The sequence below is a fragment of the Triturus cristatus genome, chromosome 4_1, assembly GCF_964204655.1.
Source record: "Triturus cristatus chromosome 4_1, aTriCri1.1, whole genome shotgun sequence".
Taxonomy (NCBI): domain Eukaryota; kingdom Metazoa; phylum Chordata; class Amphibia; order Caudata; family Salamandridae; genus Triturus; species Triturus cristatus.
In genome coordinates this window covers 139,942,225-139,963,811 of record NC_140585.1, presented here as the reverse complement: position 1 = coordinate 139,963,811, position 21,587 = coordinate 139,942,225, and the positions used below count along the sequence as shown (strand labels likewise).

At 38.6% G+C, this 21,587-nt stretch overlaps 5 non-coding genes across 5 annotated transcripts; all 5 read left to right on the top strand.

The window, feature by feature from the left end:
* Window positions 1-4,392: 4,392 nt before the first annotated feature.
* Window positions 4,393-4,464, top strand: TRNAC-GCA (transfer RNA cysteine (anticodon GCA)). Its single transcript has one exon. It is a non-coding gene; the product is annotated as a tRNA-Cys (tRNA).
* A 1,008-nt stretch (window positions 4,465-5,472) lies between these two features.
* On the top strand, window positions 5,473-5,544 carry TRNAC-GCA (transfer RNA cysteine (anticodon GCA)). Its single transcript has one exon. It is a non-coding gene; the product is annotated as a tRNA-Cys (tRNA).
* A 4,171-nt stretch (window positions 5,545-9,715) lies between these two features.
* TRNAC-GCA (transfer RNA cysteine (anticodon GCA)) lies at window positions 9,716-9,787 on the top strand. The gene has a single exon. It is a non-coding gene; the product is annotated as a tRNA-Cys (tRNA).
* Window positions 9,788-17,224: 7,437 nt separating this feature from the next.
* TRNAC-GCA (transfer RNA cysteine (anticodon GCA)) lies at window positions 17,225-17,296 on the top strand. Its single transcript has one exon. It is a non-coding gene; the product is annotated as a tRNA-Cys (tRNA).
* Window positions 17,297-18,304: 1,008 nt separating this feature from the next.
* TRNAC-GCA (transfer RNA cysteine (anticodon GCA)) lies at window positions 18,305-18,376 on the top strand. Its single transcript has one exon. It is a non-coding gene; the product is annotated as a tRNA-Cys (tRNA).
* The last annotated feature ends 3,211 nt before the right edge of the window (window positions 18,377-21,587 follow it).

Below are 21,587 nucleotides of genomic sequence, written 5' to 3'. Positions count from 1 at the left end.
TTTCAAGCTTGTACTTTCCGGCCCAACTGAGCATGATGCTCACACTCTTTCATGAGGTACTGATATATTTTCATTCCGACTCTCACAAACAGGTGGGGATATAGCTCAGTGGTAGAGAATTTGACTGCAGATCAAGAGGTCCCTGGTTCAAATCCAGGTGTCCCCTTGGCCTGTTTTGGTTCTTGTGTTTGTAGCTGGGACTTTTCATAAAACCCCTTTGGATCATCATTGACAGAGTCAGTGTTCGCTTGGATCTTACACTTTAATAGCATTACAATGTCACTGCTCAAAACCTGAGAGTAAATGCATTTTTATACAGGGCTCGGTATTTCGTATGGGAAATGTCTGAAAAAGCATTGATTTATTTTGGAATCTGGCTCTTCCTTTCACAGCACCAAACAAAGGGAATGGACTATGAAAGCAATTGACAACTTTGTTTTACAGTTTGGTGCTTCCTTCGATCGCACTACAGAAATTGCATAGAAAAGTGGGCAGCAATGCAGTCAATCTATTCCTCATTTAACCTGTGTCCTCAGTCTTACATGTATTCCACCTCTTCTCTGTGCATACAAAGTATGTGTTTGTTTGAAGCACTTCATTTTTGTGCAATGCATAATCTATTTACTTTCTACTAAAAAACGCTGCCCACGTACAAGATGTATGAACCCTAGTTGCAGGTGCAAGCAGGCTGGTCTGAGAAACCAGGCCATTTGCGAACACAAAATTGCTTTTTCTGATGTATTAAATCGAAGGTACATGAAATGGGTGTTTGGTTGTACCTTCAAATACCAAATTGTAGTGGTATGTAGAAATGTTTTTTCACCGTAATTTGGCCCAAAACAATCATACTTCACCACCATATCAGTGATTGTGGTAATCATTCCACAAAGATAAGTAGTCTCGTAAAAACCTGTTCCTCTTTGAGAATGTTTCAAAACAAACATTTTAATTACAGATATTGGTCCTATGGACCACTGCCTATTCAAATAAAATAACAATTAAACATATACATTTTGTTTTTTAAATGATCCTGTTTTCCTTTAATTAATAATATTAAGAACTACTTCTCCTTTTCCACAGTTTCAAGCTCGTACTTTGTGGCCCAACTGAGCTTGAGCCTCTCACTCTTTCATGATGTACTGTTATATTGTCATTCTGATCTTTGAAAACAGTTGGGGATATACCTCAGTGGTAGAGCATTTGACTGCAGATCAAGAGGTCCCTGGTTCAAATCCGGGTGTCCCCTAAACCTATTTTGGTTCTGGTGTTTGTAGCTAGGATCTTTCATAAAGTCCCTTTGGATCACCATTGACAGAGTCAGTGTTCAGTTGGATCTTATACTTTATTAGCATTACAGTGTCACTGCTCAAAACCTGGGAATAAATGCATTTTTACACAGGGCGTGGGAACTTTCTGAAACATCATTGATTTATTTTGGAATCCGGCTCTTCCTTTCACAGCTTCAAGCAAAGAGAATCACTATGAAAACAATTGAAAACTTTGTTATACAGTTTGATGCTTCCTTGTAGCGCACTAAAGAAATGGCATAGTATACTCGGCAGCGCTGCAGTCAATCTATTTCTCATTTAACCTGTGTCCTCAGTCTTACATATATTCCTCCTCTCCTCTGTGCATACAAAATATGTGTTTGTTTACAGCACTTCATTCTTGTGCAACGTAGAAACTATTTAATTTCTCCTTAAAACCTCTGCCTACGTGCAAAATGTATGAACCCTCGTTGCAGATGAAAAAAGGCTGGCTCGAAGACTCAGGCCATTTTCGAACACAAAATGGCCTTTTCTGATATATTAAATTGATGGTACTTGAAAGGGACGTTTGGGTGTACCTTCCAAATACCAAATTGCAGTGGTATGTAGAAATGTTTTTCGTCCATCATTTGGCCCAAAACAATCATACTTCACCACCATCTCGGTGATTGTGGTAACCAATCCGCGAAAGAATAAGGCGTCCCGTAAAAACCTCTTCCCCTTTGAGAATGTTTCAAAACAAGCATTTTATGTACAGGCATTGGTCCTATGGACCACTGCCTGTTCAAATAAAATAACAATCAAACATATAAATATTTTTTTTAAACGATCCCGTTTTCCTTCAATAAATAATATTAAGAACTACTTCTCCTGTTCCACAGTTTCAAGCTTGTACTTTCCGGCCCAACTAAGCATGATGCTCACACTCTTTCATGAGGTACTGATATATTTTCATTCCGACTCTCACAAACAGGTGGGGATATAGCTCAGTGGTAGAGAATTTGACTGCAGATCAAGAGGTCCCTGGTTCAAATCCAGGTGTCCCCTTGGCCTGTTTTGGTTCTTGTGTTTGTAGCTGGGACTTTTCATAAAACCCCTTTGGATCATCATTGACAGAGTCAGTGTTCGCTTGGATCTTACACTTTAATAGCATTACAATGTCACTGCTCAAAACCTGAGAGTAAATGCATTTTTATACAGGGCTCGGTATTTCGTATGGGAAATGTCTGAAAAAGCATTGATTTATTTTGGAATCTGGCTCTTCCTTTCACAGCACCAAACAAAGGGAATGGACTATGAAAGCAATTGACAACTTTGTTTTACAGTTTGGTGCTTCCTTCGATCGCACTACAGAAATTGCATAGAAAAGTGGGCAGCAATGCAGTCAATCTATTCCTCATTTAACCTGTGTCCTCAGTCTTACATGTATTCCACCTCTTCTCTGTGCATACAAAGTATGTGTTTGTTTGAAGCACTTCATTTTTGTGCAATGCATAATCTATTTACTTTCTACTAAAAAACGCTGCCCACGTACAAGATGTATGAACCCTAGTTGCAGGTGCAATCAGGCTGGTCTGAGAAACCAGGCCATTTGCGAACACAAAATTGCTTTTTCTGATGTATTAAATCGAAGGTACATGAAATGGGTGTTTGGTTGTACCTTCAAATACCAAATTGTAGTGGTATGTAGAAATGTTTTTTCACCGTAATTTGGCCCAAAACAATCATACTTCACCACCATATCAGTGATTGTGGTAATCATTCCACAAAGATAAGTAGTCTCGTAAAAACCTGTTCCTCTTTGAGAATGTTTCAAAACAAACATTTTAATTACAGATATTGGTCCTATGGACCACTGCCTATTCAAATAAAATAACAATTAAACATATACATTTTGTTTTTTAAATGATCCTGTTTTCCTTTAATTAATAATATTAAGAACTACTTCTCCTTTTCCACAGTTTCAAGCTCGTACTTTGTGGCCCAACTGAGCTTGAGCCTCTCACTCTTTCATGATGTACTGTTATATTGTCATTCTGATCTTTGAAAACAGTTGGGGATATACCTCAGTGGTAGAGCATTTGACTGCAGATCAAGAGGTCCCTGGTTCAAATCCGGGTGTCCCCTAAACCTATTTTGGTTCTGGTGTTTGTAGCTAGGATCTTTCATAAAGTCCCTTTGGATCACCATTGACAGAGTCAGTGTTCAGTTGGATCTTATACTTTATTAGCATTACAGTGTCACTGCTCAAAACCTGGGAATAAATGCATTTTTACACAGGGCGTGGGAACTTTCTGAAACATCATTGATTTATTTTGGAATCCGGCTCTTCCTTTCACAGCTTCAAACAAAGAGAATGACTATGAAAACAATTGAAAACTTTGTTATACAGTTTGGTGCTTCCTTGTAGCGCACTAAAGAAATGGCATAGTATACTCGGCAGCGCTGCAGTCAATCTATTTCTCATTTAACATGTGTCCTCAGTCTTACATATATTCCTCCTCTCCTCTGTGCATACAAAATATGTGTTTGTTTAAAGCACTTCATTCTTGTGCAACATAGAAACTATTTAATTTCTCCTTAAAAACTCTGCCTACGTGCAAAATGTATGAACCCTCGTTGCAGATGAAAAAAGGCTGGCTCGAAGACTCAGGTCATTTTCGAACACAAAATGGCCTTTTCTGATATATTAAATTGATGGTACTTGAAAGGGACGTTTGGGTGTACCTTCCAAATACCAAATTGCAGTGGTATGTAGAAATGTTTTTCGTCCATCATTTGGCCCAAAACAATCATACTTCACCACCATCTCGGTGATTGTGGTAACCAATCCGCGAAAGGATAAGGCGTCCCGTAAAAACCTCTTCCCCTTTGAGAATGTTTCAAAACAAGCATTTTATGTACAGGCATTGGTCCTATGGACCACTGCCTGTTCAAATAAAATAACAATGAAACATATAAATATTTTTTTTAAACGATCCCGTTTTCCTTCAATAAATAATATTAAGAACTACTTCTCCTGTTCCACAGTTTCAAGCTTGTACTTTCCGGCCCAACTGAGCATGATGCTCACACTCTTTCATGAGGTACTGATATATTTTCATTCCGACTCTCACAAACAGGTGGGGATATAGCTCAGTGGTAGAGCATTTGACTGCAGATCAAGAGGTCCCTGGTTCAAATCCAGGTGTCCCCTTGGCCTGTTTTGGTTCTTGTGTTTGTAGCTGGGACTTTTCATAAAACCCCTTTGGATCATCATTGACAGAGTCAGTGTTCGCTTGGATCTTACACTTTAACAGCATTACAATGTCACTGCTCAAAACCTGAGAGTAAATGCATTTTTATACAGGGCTCGGTATTCCGTATGGGAAATGTCTGAAAAAGCATTGATTTATTTTGGAATCTGGCTCTTCCTTTCACAGCACCAAACAAAGGGAATGGACTATGAAAGCAATTGGCAACTTTGTTTTACAGTTTAGTGCTTCCTTCAATCGCACTACAGAAATTGCATAGAAAAGTGGGCAGCAATGCAGTCAATCTATTCCTCATTTAACCTGTGTCCTCAGTCTTACATGTATTCCACCTCTTATCTGTGCATACAAAGTATGTGTTTGTTTGAAGCACTTCATTTTTGTGCAATGCATAATCTATTTACTTTCTACTAAAATACGCTGCCCACGTACAAGATGTACGAACCCTAGTTGCAGGTGCAAGCAGGCTGGTCTGAGAAACCAGGCCATTTGCGAACACAAAATAGCTTTTTCTGATGTATTAAATCGAAGGTACATGAAAGGGGTGTTTGGTTGTACCTTCAAATACCAAATTGTAGTGGTATGCAGAAATGTTTTTTCACCGTAATTTGGCCCAAAACAATCATACTTCACCACCATATCAGTGATTGTGGTAATCAATCCACAAAGATAAGTAGTCTCGTAAAAACCTCTTCCCCTTTGAGAATGTTTCAAAACAAACATTTTAATTACAGATATTGGTCCTATGGACCACTGCCTATTCAAATAAAATAACAATTAAACATATACATTTTGTTTTTTAAATGATCCTGTTTTCCTTTAATTAATAATATTAAGAACTACTTCTCCTTTTCCACAGTTTCAAGCTCGTACTTTGTGGCCCAACTGAGCTTGAGCCCCTCACTCTTTCATGATGTACTGATATATTGTCATTCTGATCTTTGAAAACAGTTGGGGATATAGCTCAGTGGTAGAGCATTTGACTGCAGATCAAGAGGTCCCTGGTTCAAATCCGGGTGTCCCCTAGACCTATTTTGGTTTTGGTGTTTGTAGCTGGGATCTTTCATAAAGTCCCTATGGATCACCATTGACAGAGTCAGTGTTCAGTTGGATCTTATACTTTATTAGCATTACAGTGTCACTGCTCAAAACCTGGGAATAAATGCATTTTTACACAGGGCGTGGGAACTTTCTGAAAAATCATTGATTTATTTTGGAATCCGGCTCTTCCTTTCACAGCTTCAAGCAAAGAGAATCACTATGAAAACAATTGAAAACTTTGTTATACAGTTTGGTGCTTCCTTGTAGCGCACTAAAGAAATGGCATAGTATACTCGGCAGCGCTGCAGTCAATCTATTTCTCATTTAACCTGTGTCCTCAGTCTTACATATATTCCTCCTCTCCTCTGTGCATACAAAATATGTGTTTGTTTAAAGCACTTCATTCTTTTGCAACGTAGAAACTATTTAATTTCTCCTTAAAACCTCTGCCTACGTGCAAAATGTATGAACCCTCGTTGCAGATGAAAAAAGGCTGGCTCGAAGACTCAGGCCATTTTCGAACACAAAATGGCCTTTTCTGATATATTAAATTGATGGTACTTGAAAGGGACGTTTGGGTGTACCTTCCAAATACCAAATTGCAGTGGTATGTAGAAATGTTTTTCGTCCATCATTTGGCCCAAAACAATCATACTTCACCACCATCTCGGTGATTGTGGTAACCAATCCGCGAAAGGATAAGGCGTCCCGTGAAAACCTCTTCCCCTTTGAGAATGTTTCAAAACAAGCATTTTATGTACAGGCATTGGTCCTATGGACCACTGCCTGTTCAAATAAAATAACAATGAAACATATACATATTTTTTTTAAACGATCCCGTTTTCCTTCAATAAATAATATTAAGAACTACTTCTCCTGTTCCACAGTTTCAAGCTTGTACTTTCCGGCCCAACTGAGCATGATGCTCACACTCTTTCATGAGGTACTGATATATTTTCATTCCGACTCTCACAAACAGGTGGGGATATAGCTCAGTGGTAGAGAATTTGACTGCAGATCAAGAGGTCCCTGGTTCAAATCCAGGTGTCCCCTTGGCCTGTTTTGGTTCTTGTGTTTGTAGCTGGGACTTTTCATAAAACCCCTTTGGATCATCATTGACAGAGTCAGTGTTCGCTTGGATCTTACACTTTAATAGCATTACAATGTCACTGCTCAAAACCTGAGAGTAAATGCATTTTTATACAGGGCTCGGTATTTCGTATGGGAAATGTCTGAAAAAGCATTGATTTATTTTGGAATCTGGCTCTTCCTTTCACAGCACCAAACAAAGGGAATGGACTATGAAAGCAATTGACAACTTTGTTTTACAGTTTGGTGCTTCCTTCGATCGCACTACAGAAATTGCATAGAAAAGTGGGCAGAAATGCAGTCAATCTATTCCTCATTTAACCTGTGTCCTCAGTCTTACATGTATTTAAGCTGTCCGGTTTTAGGTTTAAACCTATAATAACTGATAAAACCCCACTGAAAGAGAAATAGCCCACACCAGTGAAAACATATAAACACTGAAAAAACACCTGCACAACCACAAACTAAATGCCATTCAAAGAAAGGAAAAAGGGACTGAAAATCATTTTTTTCCTTCCTGAAGGGGCCAATACAATGTAACTTTGTTATACAAGCTAGCAGTAAGAAAGTCTGGGCTAACATTATTCTGCTTGAGTTTTGTTGTTTAGGGATGCCACTAAAATATTGTTTCTTCTTCCTTTTGTTCTTTTCAGTTCTGTGGTCTTTGGTCTCAAGATGCAGAGTTTAGAAGCATGTTTTAGGTGTTGTTTAATTATTTTATAAACTGTAGAGAATCAGGAAATATCAAAATCATATTTGATTCTTTCACTGATAGGTAAAATGGCTGGTTTCATAAGAATCTTTCTCAATATGTGTTATCACATTTACCCACAGAGAAGGGGTAAAAACCCTCAATACATCAGCCCCCAGTTTCTAGTGAGTCAGTATTGACCTCAGGCTTTAAACATTCAATGCAAGGTATAGTGACAAGTATATGTGAAAAGAGCGCTATCACCAAGCATCTGGGATAGTGGTTAAAACATGACACTACAGTGGAACGCAGTGTCACTGCTCTGCAAAAAAGGTTCTTTCCAAGTTCAACAAAGATTGGAGTGATATTGTTTGTATTTGCAGTGATTCAGCTACGTATATGAAAAAGTTGTGTGATGACCTGTCAAAATTGATGCCTGAGCTGAAGTGCTTCCCTATAAGAGATCCTTCCCACTTGGTAGATGGTATGCTGAAAGCATCTTAACAATTTTCAGAGTTAATGAGGAATTCTAATGACTTTAGTCCATTCTGGTGCACTGTTTTCTTATGCACAGGAGCTAAAACGCAAATATTTATCATTTCGTGCTTTGTGTGGCATCAAAGAAAGAGTCATCCCATCTATGTCCCTTAACTGATGGTTCTCAGTCCAAGGGGCAATGAATGCTACATGATCCATGTGGCAACCGTTTACAGAATTGTTGCGGAGTGATGATGTCAAAGGCAAGAAATGTGAGGATCTTTGGTCACACATTGATAGTGATGTGAAAAAAAACTACACTCTACTGCATTTTTAGATTTTTACAGGAAAACGTAACTGCTGTAGTGGACATAATAAAAACTAGAGTCTGAAAACACCCTTGTCTGCCAAGTGTTCAGCATAATTGGTGTAGATGTGAAACATCTCATTGAGAGTAGGCTGGGCGACACCTTAGGGACTTTGGCACTGCAACATGTTCCGTGTTAGAGTGCTTGCCACTTGGTAAGCAAAGCAATGATGAAGAGCAATTCAGGAACTTTTATTTTACAATGTATGAGAAATGGTTTGCAATGATCCATAGAAATGTCCCTTCACCACCAATGGCATTTGAAGTCAATGAAACCTCACTGTGGTACTCTGTTCTAGATCTCTTCTGTAAAGGGGAATTTCCTCAGTAGTGTCAAAAGTGCTGCTTAATTTTTGACCCCTTCAATAATTCTGAGGGCATAAGCGCCCAGATCAGCGAAATGCTGCAACACCTGCCCTGAGAATTGCGATCTTTAAGTGAACCAGTATTGGCATGGAAAGCTATGTCAGTGGCCGGAGTTAACAAATTGTGTACTGGCTGTTTTGGTGTTGCCCATCTCAAGTGCCAATGTTGAGTCGGCCTTTTCACAGAAGTTTACATGGGAAGGAAAGAATACGCACACATGACCAAAGACTCACTGAAGAAGTATTGTATGGTGTACTACAATAAGTTTAATTTGCAAAAATCTATTTGGACCTCATATACACTATACTTACACTGTCTATATACCATGTGCTATCAGTGCAGAAAGCAAGCAATAATAAAAGCAACATTTTCCATAAACACTGGAAAAACACTGTTTCTGTAGTTTTTAATGGCGCGAGAATGTGTAACCACTGATAACCACTGTTTTTTAAAGGTATTGAAATCACTTGAAAACACTGAAAAAAACCCACCAGAATTTACCAAAAATAGAAACTGAAAACAGGAAAGCCTACATGTATTCCACCTCTTCTCTGTGCATACAAAGTATGTGTTTGTTTGAAGCACTTCATTTTTGTGCAATGCATAATCTATTTACTTTCTACTAAAAAACGCTGCCCACGTACAAGATGTATGAACCCTAGTTGCAGGTGCAAGCAGGCTGGTCTGAGAAACCAGGCCATTTGCGAACACAAAATTGCTTTTTCTGATGTATTAAATCGAAGGTACATGAAATGGGTGTTTGGTTGTACCTTCAAATACCAAATTGTAGTGGTATGTAGAAATGTTTTTTCACCGTAATTTGGCCCAAAACAATCATACTTCACCACCATATCAGTGATTGTGGTAATCATTCCACAAAGATAAGTAGTCTCGTAAAAACCTGTTCCTCTTTGAGAATGTTTCAAAACAAACATTTTAATTACAGATATTGGTCCTATGGACCACTGCCTATTCAAATAAAATAACAATTAAACATATACATTTTGTTTTTTAAATGATCCTGTTTTCCTTTAATTAATAATATTAAGAACTACTTCTCCTTTTCCACAGTTTCAAGCTCGTACTTTGTGGCCCAACTGAGCTTGAGCCTCTCACTCTTTCATGATGTACTGTTATATTGTCATTCTGATCTTTGAAAACAGTTGGGGATATAGCTCAGTGGTAGAGCATTTGACTGCAGATCAAGAGGTCCCTGGTTCAAATCCGGGTGTCCCCTAATCCTATTTTGGTTCTGGTGTTTGTAGCTAGGATCTTTCATAAAGTCCCTTTGGATCACCATTGACAGAGTCAGTGTTCAGTTGGATCTTATACTTTATTAGCATTACAGTGTCACTGCTCAAAACCTGGGAATAAATGCATTTTTACACAGGGCGTGGGAACTTTCTGAAACATCATTGATTTATTTTGGAATCCGGCTCTTCCTTTCACAGCTTCAAGCAAAGAGAATCACTATGAAAACAATTGAAAACTTTGTTATACAGTTTGGTGCTTCCTTGTAGCGCACTAAAGAAATGGCATAGTATACTCGGCAGCGCTGCAGTCAATCTATTTCTCATTTAACATGTGTCCTCAGTCTTACATATATTCCTCCTCTCCTCTGTGCATACAAAATATGTGTTTGTTTAAAGCACTTCATTCTTGTGCAACGTAGAAACTATTTAATTTCTCCTTAAAACCTCTGCCTACGTGCAAAATGTATGAACCCTCGTTGCAGATGAAAAAAGGCTGGCTCGAAGACTCAGGCCATTTTCGAACACAAAATGGCCTTTTCTGATATATTAAATTGATGGTACTTGAAAGGGACGTTTGGGTGTACCTTCCAAATACCAAATTGCAGTGGTATGTAGAAATGTTTTTCGTCCATCATTTGGCCCAAAACAATCATACTTCACCACCATCTCGGTGAATGTGGTAACCAATCCGCGAAAGGATAAGGCGTCCCGTAAAAACCTCTTCCCCTTTGAGAATGTTTCAAAACAAGCATTTTATGTACAGGCATATGGACCACTGCCTGTTCAAATAAAATAACAATGAAACATATAAATATTTTTTTTAAACGATCCCGTTTTCCTTCAATAAATAATATTAAGAACTACTTCTCCTGTTCCACAGTTTCAAGCTTGTACTTTCCGGCCCAACTGACCATGATGCTCACACTCTTTCATGAGGTACTGATATATTTTCATTCCGACTCTCACAAACAGGTGGGGATATAGCTCAGTGGTAGAGAATTTGACTGCTGATCAAGAGGTCCCTGGTTCAAATCCAGGTGTCCCCTTGGCCTGTTTTGGTTCTTGTGTTTGTAGCTGGGACTTTTCACAAAACCCCTTTAGATCATCATTGACAGAGTCAGTGTTCGCTTGGATCTTACACTTTAATAGCATTACAATGTCACTGCTCAAAACCTGAGAGTAAATGCATTTTTATACAGGGCTCGGTATTTCGTATGGGAAATGTCTGAAAAAGCATTGATTTATTTTGGAATCTGGCTCTTCCTTTCACAGCACCAAACAAAGGGAATGGACTATGAAAGCAATTGACAACTTTGTTTTACAGTTTGGTGCTTCCTTCGATCGCACTACAGAAATTGCATAGAAAAGTGGGCAGCAATGCAGTCAATCTATTCCTCATTTAACCTGTGTCCTCAGTCTTACATGTATTCCACCTCTTCTCTGTGCATACAAAGTATGTGTTTGTTTGAAGCACTTCATTTTTGTGCAATGCATAATCTATTTACTTTCTACTAAAATACGCTGCCCACGTACAAGATGTACGAACCCTAGTTGCAGGTGCAAGCAGGCTGGTCTGAGAAACCAGGCCATTTGCGAACACAAAATTGCTTTTTCTGATGTATTAAATCGAAGGTACATGAAATGGGTGTTTGGTTGTACCTTCAAATACCAAATTGTAGTGGTATGTAGAAATGTTTTTTCACCGTAATTTGGCCCAAAACAATCATACTTCACCACCATATCAGTGATTGTGGTAATCATTCCACAAAGATAAGTAGTCTCGTAAAAACCACTTCCCCTTTGAGAATGTTTCAAAACAAACATTTTAATTACAGATATTGGTCCTATGGACCACTGCCTATTCAAATAAAATAACAATTAAACATATACATTTTGTTTTTTAAATGATCCTGTTTTCCTTTAATTAATAATATTAAGAACTACTTCTCCTTTTCCACAGTTTCAAGCTCGTACTTTGTGGCCCAACTGAGCTTGAGCCTCTCACTCTTTCATGATGTACTGATATATTGTCATTCTGATGTTTGATAACAGTTCTGGATATAGCTCAGTGGTAGAGCATTTGACTGCAGATCAAGAGGTCCCTGGTTCAAATCCGGGTGTCCCCTAGACCTATTTTGGTTTTGGTGTTTGTAGCTGGGATCTTTCATAAAGTCCCTATGGATCACCATTGACAGAGTCAGTGTTCAGTTGGATCTTATACTTTATTAGCATTACAGTGTCACTGCTCAAAACCTGGGAATAAATGCATTTTTACACAGGGCGTGGGAACTTTCTGAAACATCATTGATTTATTTTGGAATCCGGCTCTTCCTTTCACAGCTTCAAGCAAAGAGAATCACTATGAAAACAATTGAAAACTTTGTTATACAGTTTGGTGCTTCCTTGTAGCGCACTAAAGAAATGGCATAGTATACTCGGCAGCGCTGCAGTCAATCTATTTCTCATTTAACCTGTGTCCTCAGTCTTACATATATTCCTCCTCTCCTCTGTGCATACAAAATATGTGTTTGTTTACAGCACTTCATTCTTGTGCAACGTAGAAACTATTTAATTTCTCCTTAAAACCTCTGCCTACGTGCAAAATGTATGAACCCTCGTTGCAGATGAAAAAAGGCTGGCTCGAAGACTCAGGCCATTTTCGAACACAAAATGGCCTTTTCTGATATATTAAATTGATGGTACTTGAAAGGGACGTTTGGGTGTACCTTCCAAATACCAAATTGCAGTGGTATGTAGAAATGTTTTTCGTCCATCATTTGGCCCAAAACAATCATACTTCACCACCATCTCGGTGATTGTGGTAACCAATCCGCGAAAGAATAAGGCGTCCCGTAAAAACCTCTTCCCCTTTGAGAATGTTTCAAAACAAGCATTTTATGTACAGGCATTGGTCCTATGGACCACTGCCTGTTCAAATAAAATAACAATCAAACATATAAATATTTTTTTTAAACGATCCCGTTTTCCTTCAATAAATAATATTAAGAACTACTTCTCCTGTTCCACAGTTTCAAGCTTGTACTTTCCGGCCCAACTGAGCATGATGCTCACACTCTTTCATGAGGTACTGATATATTTTCATTCCGACTCTCACAAACAGGTGGGGATATAGCTCAGTGGTAGAGAATTTGACTGCAGATCAAGAGGTCCCTGGTTCAAATCCAGGTGTCCCCTTGGCCTGTTTTGGTTCTTGTGTTTGTAGCTGGGACTTTTCATAAAACCCCTTTGGATCATCATTGACAGAGTCAGTGTTCGCTTGGATCTTACACTTTAATAGCATTACAATGTCACTGCTCAAAACCTGAGAGTAAATGCATTTTTATACAGGGCTCGGTATTTCGTATGGGAAATGTCTGAAAAAGCATTGATTTATTTTGGAATCTGGCTCTTCCTTTCACAGCACCAAACAAAGGGAATGGACTATGAAAGCAATTGACAACTTTGTTTTACAGTTTGGTGCTTCCTTCGATCGCACTACAGAAATTGCATAGAAAAGTGGGCAGCAATGCAGTCAATCTATTCCTCATTTAACCTGTGTCCTCAGTCTTACATGTATTCCACCTCTTCTCTGTGCATACAAAGTATGTGTTTGTTTGAAGCACTTCATTTTTGTGCAATGCATAATCTATTTACTTTCTACTAAAAAACGCTGCCCACGTACAAGATGTATGAACCCTAGTTGCAGGTGCAAGCAGGCTGGTCTGAGAAACCAGGCCATTTGCGAACACAAAATTGCTTTTTCTGATGTATTAAATCGAAGGTACATGAAATGGGTGTTTGGTTGTACCTTCAAATACCAAATTGTAGTGGTATGTAGAAATGTTTTTTCACCGTAATTTGGCCCAAAACAATCATACTTCACCACCATATCAGTGATTGTGGTAATCATTCCACAAAGATAAGTAGTCTCGTAAAAACCTGTTCCTCTTTGAGAATGTTTCAAAACAAACATTTTAATTACAGATATTGGTCCTATGGACCACTGCCTATTCAAATAAAATAACAATTAAACATATACATTTTGTTTTTTAAATGATCCTGTTTTCCTTTAATTAATAATATTAAGAACTACTTCTCCTTTTCCACAGTTTCAAGCTCGTACTTTGTGGCCCAACTGAGCTTGAGCCTCTCACTCTTTCATGATGTACTGTTATATTGTCATTCTGATCTTTGAAAACAGTTGGGGATATACCTCAGTGGTAGAGCATTTGACTGCAGATCAAGAGGTCCCTGGTTCAAATCCGGGTGTCCCCTAAACCTATTTTGGTTCTGGTGTTTGTAGCTAGGATCTTTCATAAAGTCCCTTTGGATCACCATTGACAGAGTCAGTGTTCAGTTGGATCTTATACTTTATTAGCATTACAGTGTCACTGCTCAAAACCTGGGAATAAATGCATTTTTACACAGGGCGTGGGAACTTTCTGAAACATCATTGATTTATTTTGGAATCCGGCTCTTCCTTTCACAGCTTCAAGCAAAGAGAATCACTATGAAAACAATTGAAAACTTTGTTATACAGTTTGATGCTTCCTTGTAGCGCACTAAAGAAATGGCATAGTATACTCGGCAGCGCTGCAGTCAATCTATTTCTCATTTAACCTGTGTCCTCAGTCTTACATATATTCCTCCTCTCCTCTGTGCATACAAAATATGTGTTTGTTTACAGCACTTCATTCTTGTGCAACGTAGAAACTATTTAATTTCTCCTTAAAACCTCTGCCTACGTGCAAAATGTATGAACCCTCGTTGCAGATGAAAAAAGGCTGGCTCGAAGACTCAGGCCATTTTCGAACACAAAATGGCCTTTTCTGATATATTAAATTGATGGTACTTGAAAGGGACGTTTGGGTGTACCTTCCAAATACCAAATTGCAGTGGTATGTAGAAATGTTTTTCGTCCATCATTTGGCCCAAAACAATCATACTTCACCACCATCTCGGTGATTGTGGTAACCAATCCGCGAAAGAATAAGGCGTCCCGTAAAAACCTCTTCCCCTTTGAGAATGTTTCAAAACAAGCATTTTATGTACAGGCATTGGTCCTATGGACCACTGCCTGTTCAAATAAAATAACAATCAAACATATAAATATTTTTTTTAAACGATCCCGTTTTCCTTCAATAAATAATATTAAGAACTACTTCTCCTGTTCCACAGTTTCAAGCTTGTACTTTCCGGCCCAACTAAGCATGATGCTCACACTCTTTCATGAGGTACTGATATATTTTCATTCCGACTCTCACAAACAGGTGGGGATATAGCTCAGTGGTAGAGAATTTGACTGCAGATCAAGAGGTCCCTGGTTCAAATCCAGGTGTCCCCTTGGCCTGTTTTGGTTCTTGTGTTTGTAGCTGGGACTTTTCATAAAACCCCTTTGGATCATCATTGACAGAGTCAGTGTTCGCTTGGATCTTACACTTTAATAGCATTACAATGTCACTGCTCAAAACCTGAGAGTAAATGCATTTTTATACAGGGCTCGGTATTTCGTATGGGAAATGTCTGAAAAAGCATTGATTTATTTTGGAATCTGGCTCTTCCTTTCACAGCACCAAACAAAGGGAATGGACTATGAAAGCAATTGACAACTTTGTTTTACAGTTTGGTGCTTCCTTCGATCGCACTACAGAAATTGCATAGAAAAGTGGGCAGCAATGCAGTCAATCTATTCCTCATTTAACCTGTGTCCTCAGTCTTACATGTATTCCACCTCTTCTCTGTGCATACAAAGTATGTGTTTGTTTGAAGCACTTCATTTTTGTGCAATGCATAATCTATTTACTTTCTACTAAAAAACGCTGCCCACGTACAAGATGTATGAACCCTAGTTGCAGGTGCAAGCAGGCTGGTCTGAGAAACCAGGCCATTTGCGAACACAAAATTGCTTTTTCTGATGTATTAAATCGAAGGTACATGAAATGGGTGTTTGGTTGTACCTTCAAATACCAAATTGTAGTGGTATGTAGAAATGTTTTTTCACCGTAATTTGGCCCAAAACAATCATACTTCACCACCATATCAGTGATTGTGGTAATCATTCCACAAAGATAAGTAGTCTCGTAAAAACCTGTTCCTCTTTGAGAATGTTTCAAAACAAACATTTTAATTACAGATATTGGTCCTATGGACCACTGCCTATTCAAATAAAATAACAATTAAACATATACATTTTGTTTTTTAAATGATCCTGTTTTCCTTTAATTAATAATATTAAGAACTACTTCTCCTTTTCCACAGTTTCAAGCTCGTACTTTGTGGCCCAACTGAGCTTGAGCCTCTCACTCTTTCATGATGTACTGTTATATTGTCATTCTGATCTTTGAAAACAGTTGGGGATATACCTCAGTGGTAGAGCATTTGACTGCAGATCAAGAGGTCCCTGGTTCAAATCCAGGTGTCCCCTAAACCTATTTTGGTTCTGGTGTTTGTAGCTAGGATCTTTCATAAAGTCCCTTTGGATCACCATTGACAGAGTCAGTGTTCAGTTGGATCTTATACTTTATTAGCATTACAGTGTCACTGCTCAAAACCTGGGAATAAATGCATTTTTACACAGGGCGTGGGAACTTTCTGAAACATCATTGATTTATTTTGGAATCCGGCTCTTCCTTTCACAGCTTCAAACAAAGAGAATGACTATGAAAACAATTGAAAACTTTGTTATACAGTTTGGTGCTTCCTTGTAGCGCACTAAAGAAATGGCATAGTATACTCGGCAGCGCTGCAGTCAATCTATTTCTCATTTAACATGTGTCCTCAGTCTTACATATATTCCTCCTCTCCTCTGTGCATACAAAATATGTGTTTGTTTAAAGCACTTCATTCTTGTGCAACATAGAAACTATTTAATTTCTCCTTAAAAACTCTGCCTACGTGCAAAATGTATGAACCCTCGTTGCAGATGAAAAAAGGCTGGCTCGAAGACTCAGGTCATTTTCGAACACAAAATGGCCTTTTCTGATATATTAAATTGATGGTACTTGAAAGGGACGTTTGGGTGTACCTTCCAAATACCAAATTGCAGTGGTATGTAGAAATGTTTTTCGTCCATCATTTGGCCCAAAACAATCATACTTCACCACCATCTCGGTGATTGTGGTAACCAATCCGCGAAAGGATAAGGCGTCCCGTAAAAACCTCTTCCCCTTTGAGAATGTTTCAAAACAAGCATTTTATGTACAGGCATTGGTCCTATGGACCACTGCCTGTTCAAATAAAATAACAATGAAACATATAAATATTTTTTTTAAACGATCCCGTTTTCCTTCAATAAATAATATTAAGAACTACTTCTCCTGTTCCACAGTTTCAAGCTTGTACTTTCCGGCCCAACTGAGCATGATGCTCACACTCTTTCATGAGGTACTGATATATTTTCATTCCGACTCTCACAAACAGGTGGGGATATAGCTCAGTGGTAGAGCATTTGACTGCAGATCAAGAGGTCCCTGGTTCAAATCCAGGTGTCCCCTTGGCCTGTTTTGGTTCTTGTGTTTGTAGCTGGGACTTTTCATAAAACCCCTTTGGATCATCATTGACAGAGTCAGTGTTCGCTTGGATCTTACACTTTAACAGCATTACAATGTCACTGCTCAAAACCTGAGAGTAAATGCATTTTTATACAGGGCTCGGTATTCCGTATGGGAAATGTCTGAAAAAGCATTGATTTATTTTGGAATCTGGCTCTTCCTTTCACAGCACCAAACAAAGGGAATGGACTATGAAAGCAATTGGCAACTTTGTTTTACAGTTTAGTGCTTCCTTCAATCGCACTACAGAAATTGCATAGAAAAGTGGGCAGCAATGCAGTCAATCTATTCCTCATTTAACCTGTGTCCTCAGTCTTACATGTATTCCTCCTCTTCTCTGTGCATACAAAGTATGTGTTTGTTTGAAGCACTTCATTTTTGTGCAATGCATAATCTATTTACTTTCTACTAAAATACGCTGCCCACGTACAAGATGTACGAACCCTAGTTGCAGGTGCAAGCAGGCTGGTCTGAGAAACCAGGCCATTTGCGAACACAAAATAGCTTTTTCTGATGTATTAAATCGAAGGTACATGAAAGGGGTGTTTGGTTGTACCTTCAAATACCAAATTGTAGTGGTATGCAGAAATGTTTTTTCACCGTAATTTGGCCCAAAACAATCATACTTCACCACCATATCAGTGATTGTGGTAATCAATCCACAAAGATAAGTAGTCTCGTAAAAACCTCTTCCCCTTTGAGAATGTTTCAAAACAAACATTTTAATTACAGATATTGGTCCTATGGACCACTGCCTATTCAAATAAAATAACAATTAAACATATACATTTTGTTTTTTAAATGATCCTGTTTTCCTTTAATTAATAATATTAAGAACTACTTCTCCTTTTCCACAGTTTCAAGCTCGTACTTTGTGGCCCAACTGAGCTTGAGCCCCTCACTCTTTCATGATGTACTGATATATTGTCATTCTGATCTTTGAAAACAGTTGGGGATATAGCTCAGTGGTAGAGCATTTGACTGCAGATCAAGAGGTCCCTGGTTCAAATCCGGGTGTCCCCTAGACCTATTTTGGTTTTGGTGTTTGTAGCTGGGATCTTTCATAAAGTCCCTATGGATCACCATTGACAGAGTCAGTGTTCAGTTGGATCTTATACTTTATTAGCATTACAGTGTCACTGCTCAAAACCTGGGAATAAATGCATTTTTACACAGGGCGTGGGAACTTTCTGAAAAATCATTGATTTATTTTGGAATCCGGCTCTTCCTTTCACAGCTTCAAGCAAAGAGAATCACTATGAAAACAATTGAAAACTTTGTTATACAGTTTGGTGCTTCCTTGTAGCGCACTAAAGAAATGGCATAGTATACTCGGCAGCGCTGCAGTCAATCTATTTCTCATTTAACCTGTGTCCTCAGTCTTACATATATTCCTCCTCTCCTCTGTGCATACAAAATATGTGTTTGTTTAAAGCACTTCATTCTTTTGCAACGTAGAAACTATTTAATTTCTCCTTAAAACCTCTGCCTACGTGCAAAATGTATGAACCCTCGTTGCAGATGAAAAAAGGCTGGCTCGAAGACTCAGGCCATTTTCGAACACAAAATGGCCTTTTCTGATATATTAAATTGATGGTACTTGAAAGGGACGTTTGGGTGTACCTTCCAAATACCAAATTGCAGTGGTATGTAGAAATGTTTTTCGTCCATCATTTGGCCCAAAACAATCATACTTCACCACCATCTCGGTGATTGTGGTAACCAATCCGCGAAAGGATAAGGCGTCCCGTGAAAACCTCTTCCCCTTTGAGAATGTTTCAAAACAAGCATTTTATGTACAGGCATTGGTCCTATGGACCACTGCCTGTTCAAATAAAATAACAATGAAACATATACATATTTTTTTTAAACGATCCCGTTTTCCTTCAATAAATAATATTAAGAACTACTTCTCCTGTTCCACAGTTTCAAGCTTGTACTTTCCGGCCCAACTGAGCATGATGCTCACACTCTTTCATGAGGTACTGATATATTTTCATTCCGACTCTCACAAACAGGTGGGGATATAGCTCAGTGGTAGAGAATTTGACTGCAGATCAAGAGGTCCCTGGTTCAAATCCAGGTGTCCCCTTGGCCTGTTTTGGTTCTTGTGTTTGTAGCTGGGACTTTTCATAAAACCCCTTTGGATCATCATTGACAGAGTCAGTGTTCGCTTGGATCTTACACTTTAATAGCATTACAATGTCACTGCTCAAAACCTGAGAGTAAATGCATTTTTATACAGGGCTCGGTATTTCGTATGGGAAATGTCTGAAAAAGCATTGATTTATTTTGGAATCTGGCTCTTCCTTTCACAGCACCAAACAAAGGGAATGGACTATGAAAGCAATTGACAACTTTGTTTTACAGTTTGGTGCTTCCTTCGATCGCACTACAGAAATTGCATAGAAAAGTGGGCAGAAATGCAGTCAATCTATTCCTCATTTAACCTGTGTCCTCAGTCTTACATGTATTTAAGCTGTCCGGTTTTAGGTTTAAACCTATAATAACTGATAAAACCCCACTGAAAGAGAAATAGCCCACACCAGTGAAAACATATAAACACTGAAAAAACACCTGCACAACCACAAACTAAATGCCATTCAAAGAAAGGAAAAAGGGACTGAAAATCATTTTTTTCCTTCCTGAAGGGGCCAATACAATGTAACTTTGTTATACAAGCTAGCAGTAAGAAAGTCTGGGCTAACATTATTCTGCTTGAGTTTTGTTGTTTAGGGATGCCACTAAAATATTGTTTCTTCTTCCTTTTGTTCTTTTCAGTTCTGTGGTCTTTGGTCTCAAGATGCAGAGTTTAGAAGCATGTTTTAGGTGTTGTTTAATTATTTTATAAACTGTAGAGAATCAGGAAATATCAAAATCATATTTGATTCTTTCACTGATAGGTAAAATGGCTGGTTTCATAAGAATCTTTCTCAATATGTGTTATCACATTTACCCACAGAGAAGGGGTAAAAACCCTCAATACATCAGCCCCCAGTTTCTAGTGAGTCAGTATTGACCTCAGGCTTTAAACATTCAATGCAAGGTATAGTGACAAGTATATGTGAAAAGAGCGCTATCACCAAGCATCTGGGATAGTGGTTAAAACATGACACTACAGTGGAACGCAGTGTCACTGCTCTGCAAAAAAGGTTCTTTCCAAGTTCAACAAAGATTGGAGTGATATTGTTTGTATTTGCAGTGATTCAGCTACGTATATGAAAAAGTTGTGTGATGACCTGTCAAAATTGATGCCTGAGCTGAAGTGCTTCCCTATAAGAGATCCTTCCCACTTGGTAGATGGTATGCTGAAAGCATCTTAACAATTTTCAGAGTTAATGAGGAATTCTAATGACTTTAGTCCATTCTGGTGCACTGTTTTCTTATGCACAGGAGCTAAAACGCAAATATTTATCATTTCGTGCTTTGTGTGGCATCAAAGAAAGAGTCATCCCATCTATGTCCCTTAACTGATGGTTCTCAGTCCAAGGGGCAATGAATGCTACATGATCCATGTGGCAACCGTTTACAGAATTGTTGCGGAGTGATGATGTCAAAGGCAAGAAATGTGAGGATCTTTGGTCACACATTGATAGTGATGTGAAAAAAAACTACACTCTACTGCATTTTTAGATTTTTACAGGAAAACGTAACTGCTGTAGTGGACATAATAAAAACTAGAGTCTGAAAACACCCTTGTCTGCCAAGTGTTCAGCATAATTGGTGTAGATGTGAAACATCTCATTGAGAGTAGGCTGGGCGACACCTTAGGGACTTTGGCACTGCAACATGTTCCGTGTTAGAGTGCTTGCCACTTGGTAAGCAAAGCAATGATGAAGAGCAATTCAGGAACTTTTATTTTACAATGTATGAGAAATGGTTTGCAATGATCCATAGAAATGTCCCTTCACCACCAATGGCATTTGAAGTCAATGAAACCTCACTGTGGTACTCTGTTCTAGATCTCTTCTGTAAAGGGGAATTTCCTCAGTAGTGTCAAAAGTGCTGCTTAATTTTTGACCCCTTCAATAATTCTGAGGGCATAAGCGCCCAGATCGACGAAATGCTGCAACACCTGCCCTGAGAATTGCGATCTTTAAGTGAACCAGTATTGGCATGGAAAGCTATGTCAGTGGCCGGAGTTAACAAATTGTGTACTGGCTGTTTTGGTGTTGCCCATCTCAAGTGCCAATGTTGAGTCGGCCTTTTCACAGAAGTTTACATGGGAAGGAAA